Raw genomic sequence first — 24,408 nt, forward strand, 5'->3', positions numbered from 1 at the left:
GGAACTTGAAGAACTTGAAAGTTTAATGCAAGCAATTAAGAATAATGAGACTAATTCCGACGCCTAAGCACTGCTGGAGAAAATTGACAAGGATATGCAAACATTCAAAGATAACACAATCAACTTCAAGACGAGCAAATTTGAAAAGGACACAAACAATTTTAACATTGAAACAGTTTACCCTTACCTCAAGGAGGACTACTATACTCAAGTGGAGGCACGAAGAGCTCTGACCCAGTACCAAGGGAGGTCAAAAAATGGATTCACTACATTTTCTGAATCGTCTTCTGATTCATCTGGAGATGCAAATCCCGATAAGGGCCATCTAAAAGACAGGGTGCTTTTTTAGAACAAGGCGACCCAAGAAACAAAGTATGTTTCAAACCGCCGCAACCTCAATGGGAAATGAGAACTCGCAAGAACTTTTACAAAACCTAAAAATGACCACAATGGTAAACCTGTCCCCAAGAGTATTGACAGAAGCTTAAAAATCCGTCTTGGAATTGGGTATCAAATTCGTTCCATCAACCGGTACTGACTACGCCAACTTAAAAAATTGAGGCCTTGGAATTTTTTCGTAAGATCAGATTGCAAGTCTTCTTTTCGGGAAAAGAAAACCAAGGAAACACTGAACCTGGAGCGCGCCCAGCTTCAGGTTTAGCTAAAAAGTCAAATTTCATTCCACCGTCTCATATGAAGCCAAAACAGGTGATCGCATTCGAGCAAGCAGTCTTGTCCTCTATTGGTCAATTGGAGAAACATAAACAATTTTCCAAAATGAACATTACAAAACAACAACATGAAGCCATAAGGCACTTACAAAAAGAAGATTCAGTTATCATAAAACCGGCGAACAAGGGTGGTGCCCTGGTTGTGTGGGCAAAAGACCTGTTTGTATCTGAAGCCAAAAAACAAATCCTTAGCAAAGAATGGTACAGACAATTGAGTGAAGACCCTATACGTCTAATTGAAGGGCAAATAAAAGAAAAATTGAAATGGGGCCTAGAACAAGGGATCCTGTGTCCAAAAGAATTTGAATTTTTAAACAAATCAAATCAAATCCCAGGACGCCTGTAATTTATTTTCTCCCGGGAGACCAATTGTCTCGGGGTGTGAATCTGTGTTGAGCCAGTCGCAAAGTACGTTGCCATTTTCCTGAAACCTTTTGTCAACCAAGTACCATCTTATCTTTGAGACACCACTGATTTTTTAAATAAAATCAAAGGACAAACATTTGATGCAAACACACAATGCTTAGTCTCATTCGATGACCTTCGCCTGGCCTGGTAGGTCGCTCCCCCCCCCCCCACTGCAGCTGCACCAGCCCTTGTGCCTGACCCTGGCTCCTGCCTCAGACATTCCTACTGCCCATTCCTGGGTGTTGTTTTTTCCCTCCCCCCCTGCCCACAGCCTGCTTTCCCGCCGCAGCTGCCCCTGCGGCCCCGCCCCCATGCCCATTCGCCCACTCGCTCAACCCCTGCCTCCCGCCTCCCAGCTACTCCGCCCCCCCTGCTCCCTTTAAATCTGGAGACAGCGCGCGGTGAGGAGAGTGACCCCTTACTTTCGCCTGGCCTGGTAGGTCGCTCCCCCCTGCTGCAGCTGCACAAGCCCTTGTGCCTGACCCTCGCTCCTGCCTCAGACATTCCTGCTGCCCATTCTTGGGCACCGATTTTTCCCTTGCCCCCTGCCCACATCCCGCTTTCCCACTGCTGCTGCCCCTGTGGCCCCACCCCCCCACACCCATTCACCCACTCGCTTAACCCCTGCCTCCCTCCTCCCAGCTACTCCGCCCTCCCAGCTACCCTTCAAATGGAGGTAGCTGCGCTACAGTGCTGCAGACGCGCGCAGCGGGCGTGTCACTGGCACGCTGATGGCGCACCTAAGGCAAGCCCGTCTGCCCCCATCCACGCCTGGAGCGCGCCCAGCTTCAGAACCCCTGGACCCCGTGTACGCCACGACACCAGACTCCACTACGACGCCAGCAACCTCCACGCACTCAACGCCAGCCAAAACCACACCTGCTTCCAGGCCGCCCCGAAACGGACCCACAGACCCTTCTCCTGCCACACCTGCAGCTACACCTGCGACAGAACCCCCAAATTTTTAAGGACTGGACCCAACCACCTCCGCTGCATACTCCTCAACACCCGCTCTACACGCAAACACGCCATCGAGCTCTGGGATCTGCTCGACACCTCTGCCCCAGACGTGGCCTTCCTGACCGAGACCTAGTGGAACGACTCCTCAGCGCCTGACATCGCCATAGCCATCCCGGATGGCTACAAGATCACCCGCATGGATTGCCCCAACGGAACCGGAGGAGGAATAGCCATTATCTATAAGTCCACCCTCAAGGTCACCACCCACGCAGACGACACTCTTAACGCCGCCAAACACCTGCACTTCCTGATCCACACCGACCCCAACACCACCCTCAGAGGAACACTCATCTACAGACCCCCTGGACCCCGGGCCCAGTTCAGCAACTCCATCACCTACCTCACCAGCACCCACACACTCGCCTCCATGGACTACATCCTCCTCTGGGACATGAACTTCCACCTCAAGAACAACAACGACGCCAACTCCGCCACCATGATCGACAACCTCGCCAACCTCGGCCTCAGACAACTCGTCACCCCACGCACGCCGCCGGCCACACGCTGGACCCCATCTTCTCCACAGGCACCCACATCGCCTTCAACCACACCACCGAACTCCACTGAACCGACCACCGATGAATCCATTTCACCTTCAAGAAACCAACCACGCACCACCGCACCCAACAGCTGCCTCGCCGCTGCTGGAGCAAAGTCACCAAAGACGGGCTGATCACCACCCTTGTCCAGAACCCACCCACCAACCCTACCAACCCAGACACCGCAGCTCGCAACCTCAGACAGTGGATCGACGACTGTGCCAACACCCTCGCCCCACTCAAGAACACTCCAACGACCACGCCAGCAAGAGAGCCACCTGGTTGGTTCACCGACAAACTCCAGACCTCCAAACACGCATGTCGGAAACTGGAGAAAATATGGCTCCACAAACGCACACCGACCAACCACGCAGACCACAAGGACGCAACCCTAAGACATCACCACCTCATCAGATTAGCCAAGAGATCCTCCTTCAAAGACCGCTTGGATAACAACACTCACGACAGCAAAGAGCTCTTCAGCATCGTAAGGGAACTCTCCAACCCCAGCGCCAACACCAACGACATCCCACCCTCTCAAGATCTGTGCGACTCACTAGCCATCTTCTTCCACCGCAAGATCGCTGATATCCATGACAGCTTTAAGACCACAACCGACCCGACTACGGCAGACCCCACCTCCCCTGTGAACAGTGCCATCCGCCTGACCTCCTGGTCCAAAGTCAACGACAACGAGACACGCAAGGTCATGAGCTCCATCCACTCAGGATCTCCATCAGACCCGTGCCCACACCACGTATTCAACAAAGCAGACCCAGCCATCGCACCCCAACTACGGAAGGTCATCAACATCTCCTTCGAAACAGCGACATTCCCGGTAAGCTGGAAACACGCTGAAATCAACGCCCTCCTCAAGAAGCCCAAGGCAGACCCCAAGGACCTCAAGAACTTCTGGCCCATCTCCCTGCTCCCGTTCCCAGCAAAGGTCATTGAGAAAATCGTCAACAGACAGTTGGCCCGCCACCTTAAAGACAACAACATCTTGGACCCTTCCCAGTCCGGATTCAGACAAAACCACAGCACCGAGACAGCCCTCATCGCCGCCACAGACGACATCAGGCGCCTACTAGACAACAGCGAAGCATCAGCCCTCATCCTCCTGGACCTGTCGGCCGCCTTCGACACGGTCTGCCATCGCACTCTAAAGACTCGCCTCTTAGAAGCCGGAGTCCAAGGGAAGGCCCTTGACTGGACCACATCCTTCCTCTCCGGCAGAACCCAGAGCGTCAGCCTCCCACCCTTCCAATCCGAAGCCACCGAAATCATCTGCGGCGTCCCCCAGGGCTCATCCCTCAGCCCGACAGTGTTCAACATCTACCTGGCCCACCTCGCACAAGTGGCCCGCCATCACGACCTCAACAGCATCCCTTACGCTGGCGACACCCAGCTCATCCTCTCCCTCACCAAGGCCCACACACCGCCAAAACCAACCTCCACGAGGGAATGAAGGCCGTCGCCGACTGGATGAGGGGCAGCCGTCTGAGACTGAACTTGGACAAGACGGAGGTACTCATCCTCGGACCCACCCCCTCAGCCTGGGATGACTCCTGGTGGCTGACCACACTGGGAGCAGCACTAAGACCAACCGACCATGCACGCAACCTAGGATCCATCCTCCACTCCTCCCTCTCCATGGCTAAACAGGTCAACACAGTCTCCTCCTCCTGCTACAACACCCTCCGCATGTTCTACAGGATCTACAAGTGGATCCCGACCGAAACAAGAAGAATGGTGACACCGGCCCTCGTCAGCAGCAGACTGGACTACGGCAACGTACTCTATGCATGAATCCCAGCCAAACACCTAAGACGACTACAACGCATCCAAAAAACGCCTCCGCCTGACTGATCGTCAACGTCCCCCGCCGCAGCCACATCACCCCCACCTGAGAGACCTACACTGGCTCCCTGCCGACAAGAGGATCACCTTCAAGCTCCTCACCCACGCACACAAAACACTCCACAACGCCGGTCCAGCCTACCTGAACAGCAGACTCAGCTTCTACACCCCCACCCGCCAGCTCCGCCAGCCTCGCCCTCGCCGCTGTCTCCCGCATCCAATGAACGACCTCCGGCGGCAGGTCCTTCTCCTACCTCACCGCCAAGACATGGAACACCCTCCCTACCCACACACAGCAGACCCAGGACCTACTCACCTTCAGAAGACTCCTCAAGACCTGGCTATTCGAGCAGTAGCAGCACCCCCCTCCCCTCAGCGCCTTGAGACCCTCACGAGTATGTAGCGCGCTGTACAAGTACCATGATTGATTGATTAACATCTCTATTCACTCAAATTCCGCATGGTGAAGCATTGGAATCTATGGAATACTAATTAGAGACACAGATAAAACCCCAAAGAGTACCAACTGAGTTTGTATTAGATGTGGCTCGCATTGCACTTAGAAGGAAAATACATTTTACATGCAGGTCAAAGGCTCTGCTATGGGGTGTCCTTTTGCTCCGAAAATGGCCATTCTGTTCATGGCACTATTTGAAAAAAAGATTAATCATTGATAATAACCCTTTCAGTGAATCGTTTGTACAATGGTACAGGTTTAGAGACGACATCTGGTGCATATGGTGTGGAACGAAAGGTTGTCTTGAACAGTTCCATGAATGGCTCAATACAAGGCATCCAGATATTAAGTTTATATTGACAAGGAGCAGGTCGACTCTTATTTTTCTGGATGTAGAAGTATTTGTGGAGAATCAGAAACTCACAACAACTCTTCACTGTAAACCAACGGACAAGAACACTATATTACATTACCAAAGTTTCCACACCAGCAGTTTAAAGAATAATCTGCTGTACGGGCAGTTGTTGAGAATCAGACGCAACTGCACAAAGAAGACTTCATGATAAACGCGACCATCTTTTGTGATCAACTAAGAGACAGAGGCTATCCGCGGAAACTGCTAAAGCCTGCAGTTAAACAAGCTTTGTACACATCACGTGAAAAACTACTGATGAAAAAAGAAAAAACACCTTTGAATAAACTAGTGTATGTGTCCACGTTTGGGCCGCATACCAATAAGTACCAGAAAATTATTCTTACCAACTGGCATCTTGGTAATTGGTAACGGAGTTGGAATTCCCCATGGAAAGACCATTATTTTGATTTGATTTGATTTGGATTTGTAGAGCGCGAATTGCTGCCCTGAGGCGTCCAAGCGCTAGCAATAACCAAACCTACCAGAGAGACAGATGGGGAAGGGGGAAGGTCTAAAACGGTGAGTTAAAAAGGAAGGTTTTAAGCTGTTTGCGAAACGCAATGAGATTGGAATTGGCCCTGAGGTGCAGTGGAAGGGCATTCCAAGTTCTGGAGGCGTTATGGGCAAAGGACCTACCGCCGGATCTGGATTTTTTTATTCTGGGAGTCACTGCTAGAAAGGTCTGGCTGGATCGAAGACTTCTGTTGGGGATGTAATGAGTGACTAGGTCGCGAGTAATACTCGGACCAGTGTCCCAGAAGGCTTGATGGGTAATACACATTGCCTTAAATAGAATTCTTTGGCGGACCGGTAGCCAGTGGAGGCTAACCAGTCCGGCCCTCACTGATTGTCTGCGAGGGATCTCCAGCAGTAGACGGGCTGCGCAGTTCTGCACTGTTTGCAGCCTGCGCAGAGTGTACTCTGGGGCGCCGAGATAGAGCACATTATTAAAATCAAGGCGAGATTGTATAAGCCCTTGTATAGCCACCTGTTTGGCTTCCATGGGAAGGAGGGGGAAGATTTTCTTCAGCATCCTCATGATGCCAAAACAGGTGGCAGACAGTTTTGTGGCCTGCACGTTGAAGGAGAGGGAGCTGTCCAACCAAACTCCAAGGCTTTTGATATTATCTTTAGGAGTTGGTGGAGGGCCCAGACACGGGGGCCATAGGGCGTCGGGGAGGCGAAGATCTGGGGGGCCTAGGAGCATCAGCTCCGTTTTGTCCCCGTTCAACTTGAGGGATGAGGAGGACATCCAGGTCTTCACCTCTTCTAGGCATTCTCTGAGCCCAACTGACGCAGGTCGGTTGTCCTCCTGCGCCAGTGAGACCACCAGCTGTGTGTCGTCCGCATACGAGATGATCTTAATCCCGAAAGGGCGGACGACTTCAGCCAGTGGCCTCATGTACAGGTTGAAGAGTGCGGAGCTCAGAGAGGAGCCCTGGGGGACTCCACACTTCGGGGTCTGCTGGAGGAGACAGACTCACCTTCAAAGACTCTGAAGGATCTGCCTTCTAAAAAGGATTTGAACCATAGCCAGGCTTTGTCCTTGATCCCGGCACAGGACATTCGGTGTAGCAGGGTGTCGTGGCTGACCGTATCGAACGCTGTGCTTAGGTCAAGGAGGATCACTGCCACTGACCCTCCTTGATCCAGGATTTTCCTAGCTTCCTCGGTGACCATGAGGAGGGCGGTCTCTGTCCCGTGTTTCGGTCTGAAACCCGTCTGCGTGGGATCTAGTAAGTTAAAGCTTTCCAGAAAGTTAACTAGATGATGATTTACATGTCTTTCTAGGATCTTGCTCACCCAGGGGAGCAGGGAGATGGGTCGATAATTGCCCAGGTCAGTTGGATCTAGGCTGGGCTTTTTTAGTAGAGCTCTGACCATGGTCTGCTTCCAGACGACCGGAACGGTACTGGAGGTGATTGAAGTGTTTAATACCTCCCTAATTATAGGCAGGGTGATCTGGGAGGCGGCCATTATTATGTCTGGAGGGGCGGGGTCGTCAGGGGATCCATATTTAACTCTCTTCGCTAAGGATTCAAGGGTTGTGAGGTCCAATAGGGGAAAGTGAGTCAAAGTGGATTGGGGTAGTAGGGGGGGGGTATGGTGCTGGGGATTTATTCGGTTGGGTAGAAGATGTGATATGTTTCGGGGGGGGGGGAAGGCTGAGTAGATGGTGTTTACTTTTTGGAAGAAAATTTTGCCATGCGAAAAAACAAAAGTATTAGACAGAAAATAATCCGGGCAGACATGGCCTCACCAGTAATAAAACTACAGATTTAAGAGTACAATAGAATTTACCACCTATCCAAGACCACCACAAATGTGGCATTTGCTCAGCCTGCAGCACGACAATTGAAGGGCAAGAGTTTATTCACGATTCCATTAAATGGACACATACAGAATTTACTAATTGCAAAACAAAAAATATTATTTACGCAATCAAATGTCCTTGCTCTAGAAAAATCACACAGCAAATCAGCCAGCGAATAGTACAACATCACTCAAGCATTAAAAATTAAACCATGGCGGTGCCAATGGTACAACATTTTGTGGATTACAACCACTCTGAACGTGACTTTGAATGGACTGTTCTATCAGGTATGAAACCGTCACCACGTGGAGGGCACTTGGAAAGCACCTTATTAATGAGAGAGAGGCTTATTTAATTTTCAAATTTCATTGTACAACAAAAGGCTTAAATGAAATGTTAGAACTGAATCAAGCGATAATATAGAGGAAAAGGACCACATGTCCCACAAAGCCTTGAAGTTCCTGTAAGGAAGCCAAACTTGACAATAAGAAAAAGATCATAAGCACATGAGAATACGTTGTCGTCCAATTATAAAGCAACAATGTAAAGGAAGCAAACTATATGTTCCATAATGCCTTCAAGTTTCTGTAAGGAAGCTACACTTGATGAACACATGAGAATACGTGGTTTTCCAACTATAAAGCGATAATGTAAAGGAAACTAAATAAATGTCCCAGAATGCCTTAAGGTCCCTGCAAGAAAGCCAAAATTAACAAAAGGAGAGACAGCACAAGCACACAAGAATGCGTGGTTCTCCAAACTGCAAGGTCGAGGAATAATGTGAAGCTGCCTTGAGTGTAAGTGATTTGAAGTAAATGCGCTGAACAGTTTCATAAAGATCTAGAGATATACCGCTTCAACGAGAAAGGGTATGATATGCTGCCAAATGCCATCATACGGGAGCGCTTAGAAATTATGTATTGGCAACCGTTAAGTACCCCAGTGAATTGTTACATTGTAGCAAGCAACACTATTGTGGAACAGTAACAAAAAAGCATTTACGAGCTGTTGAACCGTTTTTATCATAAGAGCGCGTGTAACAAAGGCACGCGAAACTGAAACAAGGAGCGGTGAGTTAATAATATTGTAAAAAACAGCGTTCTTCTTGAAAGAGGCCAAACGCGCATTGACGAACAATTTAACTAAACGCGCATTGACAAATATTTTAATTGAACCGGCAGGCGGCAACGTGCGAACATGAACCGTTGGTCCCAAAGAAAATGAACTAATATATGGAGGACAACAGCATCGCTTTGTACAAGAATACATCGTTTTCAAGTAAGACGAGTGACTTGTACAGTTCTTGCTGTAGCATGAAAACTAATGTACCATTGAAGTGCCAATGTTTTGAAACACATATCTTTCAGGATAAAGTCGATACCTTTTTGCGAATAATTGAAGAAACAGGCATTGTGATGGAAATGTCATCATGTGGGGCATGACAGCCATTTTGGGAACACGCTCAAAAATACCTAGTAAGTTCCCAATAAGTGAACCATGATACCCGTACACGATCTTTCACGACTCATTCATTCAGTTATTTATACAGTGTATTTTGGATGTCTTTAGGTACTCGCAAGCAATACAAAGAAGGTACACACTAGGAGCGAGTTACTTTCATCAGGTACATAAACTGTAATGCAAGAATCTATCAAGTATAGATGGGGGTTGTATAAATAGAGTTATAATATGAGGTGTTGGTTTATTTTACCCTTCCCCTTTTTGTATTAAACAATACAGATTAAACCGCGGTTCAGCCCTGACAATAATTCCCATACTCAGAAGGGGATTGGAAATGCGTCGGCTTTTTTCCTCTTCCATCTACGAGGGATCCATACTAAGTGGGACTCTTGTGAGGGTTCATCAACAAAAAATATACCCCTAGAGAGAACAAAAATACTGAATTCCCCGTATTGAGTTTGCTTTTGTGCTTTGGAAAATAGAACAAGTGCAAATTATTCTTAGCCCAGGCAGGCTGACTACTAGTATAATTGACTGGTGTAACCATGTAAAAATGTTTAGAAGTACTAATGTATTGTCTTAATGATTTTGTTATATTTTGCACAAATTTATGTTACTTGTTAAATGAGTTATGTTCTGCATAATGAAATGTTTAACCTTGAATGCATCAAAGAAAAATGATGTTGTTTAAAAATGTGTTGAATACATTACAATTGATTAAGTAAGGTGCAATGACCAAATGTTTTGTACCCAAAATCTGCTGAATGAAAAAGCAGTTTTGTGAATTGGAGGCCATTTAATTTTCCTTGTTGTACTAGTTGAATACGTTCTACCAGGGCCCCGCAAATGGACGTGACCCCTATGGTTTAAAGTGTTGACAAGTAAGGCACTGTACCGATTACCGGAAACCAATTAAGTGAGGGTGCCGAACACAAGAAACCACTGGCACAAATTAAGCACTGAGGAAAACAGTGGCAAAGTCTGAAATAGCAGAAAAAATAATCTGCAAGAGAGAGCAGAAGAGACTGGAAGTGTGGAGAGGTGGAGACAGGAGGCTGACAGTAAAATCAATAGCTTGAAGTCTTGTTATTCAGCAATACCACCGCGTGTAAGTGACTGCAATGGGCTACTGCAAAAACACTTGGGTTCTTACTCTTTTGTGCTTCTTTTCTTTACAAAGTAAGTTCTGGTTAAAGTGTTATGATTAAAATGAATACAAGGGGGGAGGAGCTACGTCAGCAAACGAGATGGCTGCTTAGGCTCCCGGCTCCGCCGACCTCCTATCCCGCCGCAATATCCTGTACATTATCTTGATTTTACGGCTAGCCTCTGTGTACATGAACTGTTCCGCACTCCGATGGTGAAATCCAGGAACTTTTATCAGCTGGTTTGACGAAGTTACATCGAGTTGACGATTGTGGCCTACTCCACCGGTGAAGCCGGGGCCTCGAGTATTTTCACAGCCGGGCTGCAGTGCAACAACATCGGCCGGGAGACCCAGGCTGGGTCTGGTCAATCGGAGTGGAGGCTTTGTTTAAGCCCGAATTTGGCGGTGATCGTTTCTATTGCTCAGCATCGATGGAGGAGTGACTCTGCTTGCTGTTGGCTGCGGGTGGGGGTCCCCGTCCCGTGGACCTTTATTGGGCCTGCCGGGGTTCGGTGGGTCGGGGTCTCTGGCCTCTGGCCTGCGACCTTAACCGGGTTGACCGTGGCTGCAAATAAAGACTGGTCACCCTCCGCATCTGCACATTCGTGATCCTGTTTGTCCCCCCGAGGATGCCATATTCACCCGGGGAGGTGATTGTGATTGGTGTCGGGTGTGAGATTATGGATCGAACGGTGCTTGAGCCATAGCTGAGGTCAATATTGGCAGAAATTAGGGCGTTTCATTCACATGTGGATGTCTTATTGTGCAAATTGGACACGCGCCTATCTGAGATGCTCCTGGTCGAACCAGACCCAGCCTTACTGTTGGAACAGCAATCTGCAGCCATTCAAACCACGGCCATTTTGACTCCGTGCGAGAAGCCCGTGAGGAAGCAAGTATTGAAACCATCGGATGGTGCCCTGGAGGAAGGTGTTCTCGAGGTCGTCAGTGTATTGCCGAACCTTCCTCCACTATCGACTTTGGAGGTATCGAAAGGCGTTCCCCTCCCGGAGACTTTTGTTCTTGACTTTCCATTCATTTTGTGGTCGTCTTCTCCTTTCTTGGTGACTTTACGACTCCTGAGCAAGATACATTGGGACTGTCCATCTAGGAGGGAGGGTTCTTCTGCGTCTGAAGTTCTTGTGGACTCACTGCCTACGAGTCGCCATAGATTGATTCTTGATGACTCCCTTCTCCTCTATTGCTCCTTTGTGTGCCTTTGGGTCTCGCTGGGGGGGGTTCGTGTGCTGATTCGGAAGGGCCAAGGTTAAGATCAACGAGGTCGGGACGGGTTGGAGTGGCTTTTACGGGTGTTCCACCTGCAACTGTTTGATCTAAAAGGCTGGGCGGTGTATTACGGTGCCCCCTAATTTCTTCTATAAGTGTTGTCGTACGTTGGTCTTTTAGTGATAGGGGGTGTCTGTTTCTGGCGGGGGGACTAAAGGGGCTGGGAGCCCAAACGGATAAGCCCTCTTCCACTCTTTTTCCTACTTTTAGGGTTTTAGTTATTAGGGGCGACAGGCACGCTGCTAGTGGGGTTAGGCTGTAGCCATTTGCAGGGGTGCAGGGTGGGGGGTTGGAAAGGGTTTTTTATTTTGCCTTTTTTATTTCTATGGCCTTTTTCTTTCCTTCCCTTTCTCTTTCCTAAAGGATCAGTATAGCTTGTGAATCATTCAGATTCTTATCGTGTACTTGTATTTAGTGCTTATACCTTTTATGATATCCTGATTCCCGGGTGGGCAGGCCCTGAGAACTGGCGCTCAACATTGAATGTATATTGTATTGTCGTTTGCATCTATCCATATGCTTTGGCGCCAATGTTCCATTATAGCGGTTCTTACGTGCATATCCTGTCTCTTGCCCTGTCCCCCGTAATCTTCTGTTTGATTGTATGGCACCTGTTCCTTTCTTAAATAATATAAAATGGAAACTCTGTCTCATCCTGGGACTCAGTTGTGCATTCTAATACAAGTTCTATCCTGAATCGCTGCCGGACCTCAGGTTGTCGGCTGATGAGCTGTGTCGTACTGTGATATAGGGGGTCTTAATTTTGTTTAGCGTCCGGCCCCTGCGGTTGTAGGCCCACGCTTGTATTTTTATTGAATGCTACAATAAAGGTTTTTCCAAAAAAAAAAAAAAAAAAGAATGCAAGAATGAAAAGAAATTCAGTCCATGATGCTTTCTTGAATCTGAAATGTTACATCATGTTTGAGAAGATTGCCTTTACCAAAGATGTGCTTCACATTAAAATCAACCCAAAGAAGGAGCACAGGGGCGGTTGCCTTCTGTCTTTGAATTGCTGCATTTGGTTTCAGTGCTCTTCCACTCCCTTCACCAGCAGAAGTGTTGTCCTCCTCTGACCTGAAAGTCTAATCAGTAGCAGACAGCTGTGTTCCACTCTGATCCTGGAGCACTTTAGACTTGTCTCACTACAGCCAAAGATCAAAGTTTGAGATCCTCACAGTGCGAAGGGTGACACAGGAGGGAAGGGTGGCAGTGGAAGCTACTTTGGCTCCCCTTTTCCTGACACTTCACAATCAATTCAAGGACCTCATGTTTAATGAACCCGTTGTAATAACAGTCAGAAGCTTTTATGAGGCCCAGAATAAAAGGTTTTTGCGGGGCCCACAATGGCTTTCAACTCATAACTAGATGAAAATATCCAGGAGAGAGAAAAGATAAGTATTTGTGGGCACCTAATCTCTGGGTTAGCTACCTCCGCATGCATAAGTAGACTGGGTCTGCTTTTCTTTATTATTATATAAATTAATTATATTGAAGAAGTGCAAGGCCCAGGCAAGGACCTCCAGTGTACTTCTGTTTGGGAGGGGTCCAGCCTGCGCAGTTTTGGCTTCGAAGAGAGTCCAAGGCACTGAAGTCAGGAGACTGTCCTGCTCTTCATAATACTTTAATATCCCAGGCAGCCCATGCACTGGGTTTATGCCGCTTTGTGAGTAAAGTTACTCCTGACACTTCTTAAAGGGCCGAACGTGAACACATTCTCCATCTTAAGCAGCCTGGAGGACATGACTCTTTTGCAAAGCAACACACGCACGCTGTAACCATGGACACATGCCTGGTTTTCCATAAGTCTCAGCTTTTCAGAGCTGAGACTATTAGCACTTTACTTAGATGACACTGGGCAACTTTCGCTTAGTGAGCATTGAGTGCCAGTCCTTCCATGAGATATCATCGAGGGCAGGAATAGAGGGCCCGAGAGGGGCAAATCTTAACCACCATATTTTAGTTTGCTGAGCACAGACAGGACCTGACCCTCTTAAGACACTGAGGGCAGTCTTATAAATCATATACATATGCATCATATACATATTATATCCCTTTTAACTCACACTAAAAATGCACTAGGGCAGTTCTGGATTTATCTTGGCTGTTCAGTGCACCACTTGGAAATAGGTGATTACTCAAATGAAAGAGCAACTTGTTTTTTAATGTTTTAAATTCCTTATGTACTGATACTGATAGCAAATTGTTGTCATCACAGTAGCAAGAACAAGGAAAACATACACTATCCTACCCCAATTTACACTCCTCACACTTCACAGACATCAGAGGTACCTTTTCTGGAGAAGAGATGAATTCCTTTTAAAAAACAGTTGCCAGTTCTTGAACCAATTCCAGGTTCTATTCTAAAACAAAGTAGGTGGTGGCTGGCATGTACCGAGGATGGTGAGGCAGGGGGCATAAAAAACATCTATTTCCCTTTCTCGTTTGCAACGTGACGTCCTACTCCCTCGAATGTCTTCTCCGGAACCAGGAAACTGTACAAACCAATCCTGGTGCTGCTCTCGCAGCAAGACAGCAGCACTAAAATTGGGGGGAGCTGCCTCAGTGAGCGCTCTCAAGAGCACTGGAGGCCTGCGCTTTCCTCTAACCCTGCTGTCGGAGACAAATAGGTTAGAAAAGTTTAAAATGCACGTCTGGCTGTCCATCGCAAGACAGGTGTCCAAAGAGACATGCACATTTTAAAGCGCACAGCTCCCTGCTGCTTCCACTCGGCAGCACTGGCCCTGCCCTGTCCTGATACTTGCTCGGAAATAGCTGAAAAATAAAATGGTAATATATGAAATTATTACCATTTTATTTTTCAGCTCTGGGGCTTCTGGTGCGACCTATCTCTGCTCAAATGGAGGAGCCCCCTCTAAACATAGCACAGTCCAAATTGTTCTGCTACAGAACAATGCCACACATAGAGACACTGCAGCTTGTAGTCTAAACTTGCAAACAAAAATACATAAAATGATTTGACCACCCTATACTTAAATAGGACAACAGTGAGATGTTTACCTGGAAACCTGGAGCATGATTCTTTAAAAGTGTGTTTTTGATTGTATTTGTTAGGACTCGAAAGAACATGAACTCAACATCATGGCTATGGGTGGTTTACACTCGCCTTTATCTGGAAATAATTTCGAGAGGGTGTTTGTTTTAACAATTGAGTCCCTCATCGTCAAAGCTCTGAACTGTTTCTAAATGTATCCACAGCTGTTCAGTTTATTGGCATGAATTGAAGGTTTTGAGAATAATTAAATCAAAATATACATTGAAAGGAATGTGTTACCTATGTAAAGTTTTTGCCTAATGCTGTGAAACGTATGTTAACTAAAGCCTACCACTAAGGGTCAGTAGAGTATTTGAAATTGTGTAGATGGTGGCAATACATAATTTGCTTGGTGTATTTATAGAGAGAAGTCTAACAGCTTGATCTAGAGAAAGGTGGGCACCAAATATCTCTCATGAAATAGCATCTTCTTTAGTCACACCTCTGGCGATCAAACTGCTTCTGGGCTTACCAATACTGCAGATTTGTCCTCTGCATCACCATCGGTCTCCCAAAGTTCCTAGTTTATTCCATCTCAGATAATGGCTGATCAACCTCTGATCTACAGTGACTTTTTAGCCAACATATACGCATAGGCACTGGAAGTAGAAGTGCAGAATAACCGTGCTGAAGTTCAGAAGGTGAATGGGCAATAAAGATGCCTGTAAATTGTGTTTTTAACTTGTCACATTTGATGTGCCTTCAAAAAGAGAGGTCAAATGTCAGGCTACTTATTATGACAAATTGCTGCTTATTCTTTGAACATGGAGGTTGGTGTTTACTTTCCCTTCTGTGAATTCAGTTTAATGGGATTTTATAAAGTGAACTATGAGCTATGTGACAATCTCGACTGGCATACATGGAGTATGAAAGGAAAGACTGTAGGATGTCTAACACACAACAACATATATATTCCTGTTATTGAACTGTACATCTATTTCAAAATACATCACTCCGTAGGAATGCAGAAATGAGACACATTTTATTGTATTTCTGAAGTGTTATGGAAACAAAGTTTTTAATACAATCAAAACAAATCAAGACACCTCTCCATGAAGCATATATGGAAAATACCAGCTGAAACTCCACCCATTAGCAATCCTTTGTGCCCTACATACGCATCTCTACCAAGTTTCTCAGGTCCTTGCGTGATGTGCTGCTCCAGTCCAAGTTTTAACTTTGAATTATGGGACTTGTAGTCTTGTTTATTTAATTATAAAAGCCGGGACTCCAAGTGCCAGAATTCAAAGGGAAAAACCAGGAGCAGAGCAGCACATCACACCTGGGAAACCTGGCAGCTATGCTTAGTTTTATCAGTACACTGTATGTATGCGCATTTAGTGGGCATTGCACTGGAAAATATGCTATTATTAAATGCCGGTGTGCTACTACAACATGCTTTAATGATATATTTGTGATAGTGTGCTCTAAAATGCTCTGCAGGCTGCAAATCACATCCTTGCCACTCCTGCTAAATGGGATGCTTGATTTGATACATTTGTTCTTTATGTAATATGTGGATTTTTCATAAACTCTATGCTAACCAAAAAGTAAATTTATTTAGACCTTTGCTCTTTAAACCACATAAAACATGATAAAATATTACATTTTGTTTTAAATTCCAACAAATTATTACAGATTCGTCATTTCATTACAATATGAGACTAATTTTCTTAGCATCAATCTTAATTTTGTTAAAAACAATTCCATACATAAGTTATGAACACATTCAAATAGCTAAAATAACTAAAATTCTATTTTAAAACATCTAAAATTATACAGTTTAAAATCTCTATTTATCATTACTCAGTCCATCCTCCATTCCTTGTACCATAAACAACCTTTTAACAGCCTGGATAAACTTTGCCACAGCTATTGCAATATCGAGATAATGCATGTCCATAAGGAGCTCAATTGCTTGCGTATGTGACCTAGTATCATACTTTGAGAAAAACGTTCGTAAAACCTATTTTTGCTGGGCTAACAAATTTTGACAAGCCATTAAAATGTATAAACAATTGCATTTCATGCCTATCCTGCATGTACATCTACCATCTGGTTGCATCAGTTCCCTTTTTATTTTGTCATTTGATCGAGCAGGTTTAATACCAACTCTAACCCTTAGTAAGTTCATTCTGTTCCATTGATTAGGTAGGGTGTCTAGATAGGGATACCAGTTTTCTTTCCTAATTTAGCCATTTATCATGAATTGCACTGACTCTTTTTGTATCAGGTACTCCATATCAATGAGTCTAGACTTTTCCTTCCATAAAGATTTGAGTACACTTTTTGGTTCATCAATATGCAAGGACTGTGGATCAATTTTCACCTTCAAATTATCATAGATGGAGTAGAGTTTCTTTCTTATTGCTTTCGCCCACTTTAGTTCAGTCTGCTGAATCTCCTTCATACACCATCGTGACACTTCCACATTTTCTCCTGACCCCAGTAGTTTCCAAAATCTAAGTAAACTCACTTGGACCATGACGTTCCATGATGTCACGTCTAGCTCCAGCCTAATTGCCTGCCATTGATGAGCTTGGCAGTGGCATCGATGCTTTTAAGCATTTACCTTCCTCACTATCCCAGGTACTTTCCCCTCCTAGACTTATAATTTCTGCTCCATACTGCAATTGTAGGGGATTATTGCATTGTAGGCCTTCAGCAAAGGTCTGTGGGATATAGCGCCATAATTACGATTTACATTTTTCAACCCGCAAACAGAGGCTTAGGCTTTAGCTTTCTGGGCCTCTAGGTGCGTGTCCCATTTTAGAGACTTGTCAAAGCATATTCCCAGATATTTATACACGTTGACAATTTCTAATTTTGTTTGCCCCAAAAACCAATTGCATTTTTGATGTCTCTTCCTGAAGCACAGGATTTTTGTTTTATCCATGTTCACTGCGAGATATTTAGTTGCACAATATATAACAAACACATTTAGCTTCCTTTGCAGACCCAATTCTGTCTGATCAAGGATTACTAAATCTTCTGCATACAGTAGACAGGACAAATGCTTCCCATTTACTTTTGGGCTTGCACTTCTTTCAGTCATCAAAAAGGAAAGTAGATCAGCAAGGAAGATTGCGAAAAGAAGCGGGGCTAATACGCAACCTGTCTTAGGCCGTTATTAATCAATATCTCTGATGTCAAGCCCCCCCATTCTATCTTTGATGGCCTGTGCCCATTTCTGACTATGCTACTCCTGGATTATTACTAGGAGTTCTTCAGGAATGTTATAACTTTTTAACGTCTCCCAAAGACACTCCATGTCTACTAGATCAAAAGCCGCACGAAAGTCAACAAAACAGCAGTATAATCTACCTTACTGTTCCAAAGACTTCTGAGCTAATGCCCATAAGGCAAAGCAATGGTCAATGGTTGAGTGCCCCTCCTTAAACCCTCCTTGTTCCACTGGCACAATCGAGTGTAGCTCAACCCACTCCTTCAGTCTGCCACGTATTATTTTAGAGAACACTTTCACTCCAATATCTAACAGATTAATTAATCTGTAGTTCTTAGGGTCCTTCCTGTCCTCTTTCTAGTGCAGAGGCCTAATCGCAACCCGCCCTCCACGATGTTGGGATAATTCCTGAATCTGGGACAGCTGAAAACATCCTAGAGAAGAAATGTGCCCACCAGTTTAGCTCTGTTTTAATTATAACAGCAGGTAGGTTGTCTGGCTCTGCGGCTCGAGTTAAGTTTAACTTCCTAATAGTATCCTTCACTTTTTCTAGCAAGAATAAAGGTATTAGCTCTTTGCTTCCCTTTCCATAGGGACTCTTTCCTTGCTTTTTACGGGCACATGGCTTGCATTTATTAATTGGCCTAGGTACTCCTCCCAAGATGCCTCATCAACTACACAGCTCATGGTTCCCGGGGTCTGACCCAAGGTGTCTTGGATCAACTGCCAGAAACCTTTGATATTTTTTGTTTCTATTATTTCCAATAAGTTATCCCAGCATTTTTCTTTAAATCTCCTCTAATTATTTCCATACATATCCCACAAGGAATTCATATCATCTTTAAATAGCCCCAATTCTCTTTCATACACCTCTTGAGAGGCCCGTTGTATATAGGTGTTCACCACAATCACACAGTAATTTAACCTTTCAGAGACCAGCAGGGATAACTCACTAAACAGCACCCGTTTGCACTTTTTTCGCAATCCTTGTGGAAGTGAGTGCCATAATCCACCCAGGTGGATGTCCAAATCTTGTATTACTGGTTTATATAGATTGGACACACCCTTCGATTACCGGGGTATTGTCGCGTAGCCATGTTTCCTGCAGACAAATAATGTCTGCCTGCCGTGAAACATTTTTTATACTGTCAGTCTTTGTTTTCCCTATAAATCCATTTATGTTCCATAAAATTATTTTTAGGCTACACAACAACCCGCCTCCCTAATCAATCTCTCTAAGGTGGCCAGACTGACTCAAAGCCCACGGGGGGGGGGCTTATGTAACTGTCTCCCAAGCTTCAGTTACCCCAGGTTTTACAGGGCTCCGGGTTCTCTACCACTACGTTAATATTTGTTCTTTCCCCGCATGCCCCTGCTATCAATCTTACTTGCCTTTTTCCCAGACCTGCATGACATTTCAGGAAGGCATTGCCAGGCAGGTTTACCCTTTCCAATTCAATCTCTCGTATTAACCTTATTCCTTCTTTTAGTATTTCTTTTTCAGCATTTAAGATTGCCGTTTTTACCAGCTCTGAGTCGACTTCAACTTTTGTAAATTCCTTGCCTTTATTATTAAGGCTGAAACCTACCTGCCTCAGATCTTTAGATCCAATTTCTCTCAGGTGTGGGCATTTTGAAAAAGAAAATAGCAGTTGGGAGCGATTATGGGGAACAATTTTCCTTAGCTTTGTCCTCCCCTTCTCTACTTCAGAGGGTTCAAAGTATATCCACTTTTTGTCTCTTGAATCTATTACTTTTAATCCAACATTTTCCTTTTTTCTGGCATCTTTCTTTATATTTTGAGTTTTTGGTCTTTTTCCACCCCTCCCTGAATTCTTAGGGAGTTCTTCCTCCCCTGGAAGGTTACCCAGTTTCCGAACCTTTTCTCCTCTCTTTCTGCTTTCGGAGTATTTTTTTGTTGAACCCTTTCCCACCTTGTTTCCTCCTGTCTCATAGTTAAGGGTCTCACCCTGTTTCCTCCTGTTTCATAGTTAAGGGGCTCACCGCAAACTCTATGAATTCAGTGATGTAACACTGATGGAAGCACCCCCACTCTGAAACTTTTTCCAGCACCACTGCATAGACGATGTAATTAGCTGTATAAAAAGACAGATATGGAAAAAATGGCATGAGTTCACGACAGGATAAGTGTTGTGTTACTAAGAGAACAGATTAGGAAACACTACCCAGCCTGTTGAGAAAACCATATATGCGAGTGCTGGCTAAATACCTTTTGATAACGCCAGATGAACTAGGGGACAGGTCACAACTAGTGGTCACAAATGATGCACCCATTATTTGCAATTTGTTACTGATTATTCAATGTAACCTGTACACTAATAGGTCACGTCAAAACATCTTCAGTCGCTAGGGGATCACAGAATTAAATACCTACTCAATATTAATTTGACAGGTCACTATTTGCATCCCCGTGGGATTGGCTACAATTACAGAAACAATTGCCTGTAAGTAACAGAAAACCACCCAGTGTTTTCATCTCCTAATGGATTTTTTTTTTTTACTTAAAGGAACTTGTGGTACTTTTAACAAATAATGGGGCATAGTACCAAGGGGGCGATAGACAATTATCGCCGATTTAGCGGCTGTTTTCGGCCGCTAAGCGGCGATAATTCTATCGCCCTATTAGCAAGCTGTCGCTAACTGTTGTTAGCGACAGCTTATAGGCGATAGCAAGCAGTTTGGGGCCCGCTTTGCATGTTAGCGATGTTTATCGCTAAGGACATGCAAAGTGGGCGTACCCAACCCGTTAGCGACTGAAAGCATTCAATAACGTCGCTATCGCCTATTAACAAGGCAGGCGTAGCATTGGAAATATACGCGCTAAGCGCGAATATCTCCAAAAACTAACGCCTGCTCAGACCAGTTCTTAGCCATGTTATCCAATGGGAGGTAGATAACATGGCTAAGAACATTTTGTCGCTAATGCGTGAATATCGCTGTATACTCAGTGATATTCACGCTATCGCCGGAAAAATTATCGCTTTGGAGATAAACCTTGCTAATAGCAAGTTATCTCAGCGATAGTTTCCGGCGATGCTTAGCGATAACAAATTCGTTGCTAAGCCTAGTTAGCGATAAATATCGCTGATCGTTGGTAATATGCCCCAATGAGTTTTCCATTATGAACCATATTAGTGTAGTGGGCAGTGGACTCTTCCCTGGGTTGCATCCCAGAACTGTGCTGCTCCCCTCGAGACTGCTTATATGATTTACTGCAGAAATAAAACTTGTGTTAACTCCAAGATTCCCATTTGTGGACCTCGAAATTATATATCACACTTACCGAGGTTCATATCTGCGGAACTCATGCTCCTGTGTACCTCTGCAGTAGATGCATTAACCGACTGAGCTTTGATATTAGCAACTGGAATTGACGGAGTTCAAAAAACATTATACCAATGCCACTAGTAAACTTGCAGTTTGTACCACTGATTTTTTAGATGGGTCAAAATGTAGTTTAAGCACATTTCAATGTGCAGACCGCATGAACAATTCTACGTTTTATATAAATCCTTGTGTATTTACTTATTAATGTTTTTTGGGAGGGCCGATAAGAAACAATATAAAACATATTTTCCGTAATGTAAACAATGTTACTGTTTTTTTAAAGTAATTACCTATAAAACAAATACATTACACGAAAATGAAGCTAAACTACCACTGTAAAACGTAGAGTTTTATAACTCAAATTAGTTGATGGAAGAACTATGCCTATGTACTGTAGTAAAATTCTAATCAAGAGGAAAAAGATTTCCCATGTGATTAGCTGCTGACATATTCACTGAAGCAATTTTATAATTCAAGTAGCACCAAAAAAGGAACTAGGCTAAATAGTTCACATTTTTTATATTATCCTATTTTGTATCAGTTCTTATGGTCAGGTTTTAAAAGTTAATCCTATAATGTGTTTTTCTTTTTATATATATTTAGATAGCACAAACGTTATTTGCTTGTTTATGGTGTTTATATGTGCAACCTTAAACACATTTCAAAATGACTGCCATCAGTGAAATAGAAAATGTATTAAAAAGCCCACTTTTTTTTCTGGACAATTTAATGTAAATTCAGTTGATAGCTTCCTCTTGAGCACAATCCTAGCTCGTCAGCAGTGAGATAAGCTAGTGAAATGTATCCACTGTTACAGAGTGACATTCATTTATTTAAGCATTTACCGCAGTGCCAAATATGTCGTCTTGTAATTCCTTCATGGCACTTCATTGGCTTCAGCATGCCCTTTGGCTTGCTGTGTTCATGTAGGTGATGTACACAGTGTCAGTGATCGATATGGCACCCTGCATGGCAAAGGTGGCAGCGTGCTTCATGCCACCTTGAAGCCTGTTCAGTCCTTGATAATGCAAGTGCAGTTTGCAATGGACTCCTTTTAAAAGCAGGCCATTTGGGGTGAATCATGAGGTTTCCGGTACCATTTCCTTGGAGCTGGAATGAAGGAACATGATTGTGGCATTCAAGCAGCAGCAGCATTGTCCTTGGGGGTCACACGAGTGGACGCCTTTCTAGCAGCTGATCTTCACTTTTCGGATTCTGAGGTGCATTTCTTCATTATTTTTCCTGGGCGTGTTTTTTTTCACTTGCTAGATGTAGCGTGTTTTAGCGAATACATTGAATTTATGTTATATTATATATTTTGGGTGATTTTAGCAATAAAAGTAGCTTCCCACAAGGAAAAATTTCAGAACTTCCATTTAATAAGAAAATATACAGAAAGGTGTTTGCACCTAACTTGTTCATTTTTTAAATACTGTAAAAAGCGCATTAAAGCATATCAAAAATGGTTGTTTTCGAGAACTGAAGCGTCTCTGAGCTGGTAAAGGCTTGCTTCTGTCAAGCAGCCAAACCACACCCACACTTTTGACGTTTCAGCCAATATATGAGCGGGAAAAAGTGCCTGCGTTGTGCGCACTCTGAAGCAGGGACATTTATAATTGCTCTGTTTTTGCAGAGGGTCTCAGTGTCGTCTTACAACAGCCACCGGGCCATTTACAACTGGAGAGAGGAGATTCATTCACGACGTCTGGATCAAAACACATGCTTAACAAATAGGAGGTGAATGTCTTGGGAGGTAAGTCAAACACGTGAATATTTAACTGTAAATAGAACGCAATGTATAGACCAGAATCTCTCGCTCTCTCCCACATTCACACAGACACACACCCCCACACAATCACTCCCACACACACACACACACTCTCCCACTTCAACACCACACACACTCTTGCACTCCCCCCACACAGACACTTTCTCACTCCCTTCACAAACACACACACTCTCCCACTCCCCCCACACACACACACTTCCACTGCCCCACACATAGACTCTCCCACTCCCCCACACACACTCTCCAAGTCCCCCCAAACACACACACACTCCCACTCCGGATGTATAAAATTACAACGCATGCTTTTACCACGCATGCCTTTACAACACGGTTTTTACAACGCATGCCTTTACAACGCATAGCGCTTAGGGGTGCTGGATAGTGAATAGTTTAATTTACTATTCCAACTCCAGTCCCCGTGGATAGTAGGGAAGGTGTTGGATAGTAATTTAAATCTATTCCCTACCCTAGAGCGCCCCCCAGTGCTATGCGTTGTAATGACATGCGTTGTAATAGTTGCGTCGTAAAGGCACTGCGTGGTAAAAGTTGCGTTGTAAAGGATGTTTCCCTCCCACTCCACCCACATACACTCTCTCATTCCCCCACACACTCTCTCCCTCACCCCACACACACTCTTCCACTCCCCCAACACACACTCTCCCACTCCCCTACATACAAACTCCCATCCCCCTGCACACACTCTCCCATTCCCCCCACACAGTCTCCTACTCCCCCACACACACTGTCCTGCACACACACTCTCCCACTCTCCTACATACAAACTCCCATCCCCCACACACACTCTCCCACTCCCCCACATACTCTCCCACTCCCTCACACACACACTCTCTTACTCCCACTCTCTCTCCCCCACACATATACACCCACACACTCTCTATTTACAACTGTACTAATAAAAGCACATTCGCATGTATCATGTAATGATCCATCATTACATTACAAAAGTGAAGAGGCATTACTTTACAAAGGTGAAGTTCCAGTTTGACAGACAAGAGCAACATTGGAAAAAATAACTAGAGTAAAACACAGTTTACTGCCTCACTGGTTGCACGAATTACTTTATACAGTGAAACAGCGCTATTGCTAATCTTTACGTTTCTTCTAAGGCATTTTAGCTTACTTCATTGCGTCTTTGGGTAAATACATTTTTAGAAAATAAATATATACTTGCATAAATACACTGGTTTAACACATATGTGCAGAGTGTAATAGATGGAGGGGAGAGGCATCATGACCCCTCAATGCTTTGTCATTGTCTGCCCGGCGCTCATTAAAGGTAATAAATAGCATATTACCTCGTCAGTTAAGAAACACAATAAAAATACAGCTATGAAGATGATTACCCAAATGCCCAAAACTGACCCTGAACCCTAAA

At 44.8% G+C, this 24,408-nt stretch overlaps 1 protein-coding gene across 2 annotated transcripts in view; it reads left to right on the plus strand.

The window, feature by feature from the left end:
- Positions 1-24,408, plus strand: part of LOC144784359 (hemoglobin subunit beta-1-like) — an 83,853-nt gene that overhangs the window by 39,637 nt on the left and 19,808 nt on the right. The window contains exon 2 of one of the 2 annotated variants that reach the window (XM_078663085.1): positions 22,857-22,976. The gene's annotated coding sequence lies outside the window, so the exon portion shown is untranslated. Of the gene's footprint in view, positions 1-22,805; positions 22,977-24,408 lie in introns of those variants that run through there. The other variant, XM_078663084.1, reaches the window with a different exon arrangement.

The sequence above is a fragment of the Lissotriton helveticus genome, chromosome 10, assembly GCF_964261635.1.
Source record: "Lissotriton helveticus chromosome 10, aLisHel1.1, whole genome shotgun sequence".
NCBI classification, from domain to species: Eukaryota; Metazoa; Chordata; class Amphibia; order Caudata; family Salamandridae; genus Lissotriton; species Lissotriton helveticus.